The sequence below is a fragment of the Pituophis catenifer genome, unplaced genomic scaffold (genome assembly GCF_029215685.1).
Source record: "Pituophis catenifer annectens isolate HBS135680 unplaced genomic scaffold, rPitCat1.0.hap2 SCAF_10, whole genome shotgun sequence".
Classification (NCBI taxonomy): domain Eukaryota; kingdom Metazoa; phylum Chordata; class Lepidosauria; order Squamata; family Colubridae; genus Pituophis; species Pituophis catenifer.
In genome coordinates, this window is record NW_027256890.1 from 29,642,258 (window position 1) to 29,644,902 (window position 2,645).

The window sequence follows — 2,645 nt, forward strand, 5'->3', positions numbered from 1 at the left end:
TTGAGCCCTACTGCCAATTCTGAGATGCACTTTGGTCTAACTCCTCAGGGAGAGCTCCTACTTGAAAACTGAATCTGTTTTTGTGCTCTTCAGACCATGAGGAGCATGAATATGTCTTTCTTCTTCAAATCTGAGCTCTGGGTAAAAAGTTACGTTTTCTGGCTGAATTGAGCCCTACTGCCAATTCTGAGATGCACTTTGGTCTAACTCCTCAGGGAAAGCTCGTACTTGAAAACTGAATCTGTTTTTGTGCTTTTCAGACAGTGAGGAGCATGAATATGTGTTTCTTCTGCAAATCTGAGCTCTGATTCAAAAGTTTCATTTTCTAGCTCAATTGAGCCCTACTGCCAATTCTGAGATGCACTTTGGTCTAACTCCTCAGGGAAAGCTCGTACAAGAAAATTGAATCTGTTTTTGTGCTTTTCAGACCGTGAGGAGCATGAATATGTCTTTCTTCTGCAAATCTGAGCTCTGGGTCAAAAGTTTCCTTTTCTAGCTGAATTGAGCTCTAGTGCCAATTCAAAAATGCACTTTGGTCTAACTCCTCAGGGAAAGCTCGTACTTGAAAATTGAATCTGTTTTTGTGCTTTTCAGACCATGAGGAGCATGAATATGTGTTTCTTCTGCAAATCTGAGCTCTGGGTGAAGAGTTTCCTTTTCTGGCTGAATTGAGCCCTACTGCCAATTCTGAGATGCACTTTGGTCTAACTCCTCAGGGAAAGCTCGTACTTGAAAACTGAATCTGTTTTTGTGCTTTTCAGACAGTGAGGAGCATGAATATGTGTTTCTTCTGCAAATCTGAGCTCTGATTCAAAAGTTTCATTTTCTAGCTCAATTGAGCCCTACTGCCAATTCTGAGATGCACTTTGGTCTAACTCCTCAGGGAAAGCTCGTACAAGAAAATTGAATCTGTTTTTGTGCTTTTCAGATTGTGAGGAGCATGAATATGTCTTTCTTCTGCAAATCTGAGCTCTGGGTCAAAAGTTTCCTTTTCTAGCTGAATTGAGCTCTAGTGCCAATTCAAAAATGCACTTTGGTCTAACTCCTCAGGGAAAGCTCGTACTTGAAAATTGAATCTGTTTTTGTGCTTTTCAGACCATGAGGAGCATGAATATGTGTTTCTTCTGCAAATCTGAGCTCTGGGTGAAGAGTTTCCTTTTCTGGCTGAATTGAGCCCTACTGCTAATTCTGAGATGCACTTTGGTCTAACTCCTCAGGGAGAGCTCCTACTTGAAAACTGAATCTGTTTTTGTGCTTTTCAGACCGTGAGAAGCATGAATATGTGTTTCTTCTGCAAATCGGAGTTCTGGGTGAAAAGTTTCCTTTTCTGGCTGAATTGAGCCCTACTGCCAATTCTGAGATGCACTTTGGTCTAACTCCTCAGGGAAAGCTCGTACTTGAAAAGTGAAGGCGTTTTTTTGCTTTTCAGACCGTGAGGAACAAGAATATGTGTTTCTTCTGCAAATCTGAGCTCTGGGACAAAAGTTTCCTTTTCTGGCTGAATTGAGCCCTACTGCCAATTCTGAGATGCACTTTGGTCTAACTCCTCAGGGAGAGCTCAAACTTGAAAACTGAATCTGTTTTTGTGCTTTTCAGACCGTAAGAAAGCATGAATATGTGTTTCTTCTGCAAATCTGAGCTCTGGGTGAAGAGTTTCCTTTTCTGGCTGAATTGAGCTCTAGTGCCAATTCAAAAATGCACTTTGGTCTAACTCCTCAGGGAAAGCTCGTACTTGAAAACTGAATCTGTTTTTGTGCTTTTCAGACCGTGAGAAGCCTGAATATGTCTTTCTTCTGCAAATCTGAGCTCTGGGTCAAAAGTTTCCCTCTCTAGCTGAATTGAGCTCTAGTGCCAATTCTGAAATGCACTTTGGTCTAACTCCTCAGGGAAAGCTCGTACTTGAAAACTGAATCTCTTTTTGTGCTTTTCAGACCGTGAGAAGCATGAATATGTGTTTCTTCTGCAAATCTGAGCTCTGGGTGAAGAGTTTCCTTTTCTGGCTGAATTGAGCCCTACTGCCAATTCTGAGATGCACTTTGGTCTAACTCCTCAGGGAAAGCTCGTACTTGAAAACTGAATCTGTTTTTGTGCTTTTCAGACAGTGAGGAGCATGAATATGTGTTTCTTCTGCAAATCTGAGCTCTGATTCAAAAGTTTCATTTTCTAGCTCAATTGAGCCCTACTGCCAATTCTGAGATGCACTTTGGTCTAACTCCTCAGGGAAAGCTCGTACAAGAAAATTGAATCTGTTTTTGTGCTTTTCAGACCGTGAGGAGCATGAATATGTCTTTCTTCTGCAAATCTGAGCTCTGGGTCAAAAGTTTCCTTTTCTAGCTGAATTGAGCTCTAGTGCCAATTCAAAAATGCACTTTGGTCTAACTCCTCAGGGAAAGCTCGTACTTGAAAATTGAATCTGTTTTTGTGCTTTTCAGACCATGAGGAGCATGAATATGTGTTTCTTCTGCAAATCTGAGCTCTGGGTGAAGAGTTTCCTTTTCTGGCTGAATTGAGCCCTACTGCCAATTCTGAGATGCACTTTGGTCTAACTCCTCAGGGAAAGATCGTACTTGAAAATTGAATCTGTTTTTGTGCTTTTCAGACCGTGAGAAGCATGAATATGTGTTTCTTCTGCAAATCGGAGTTCT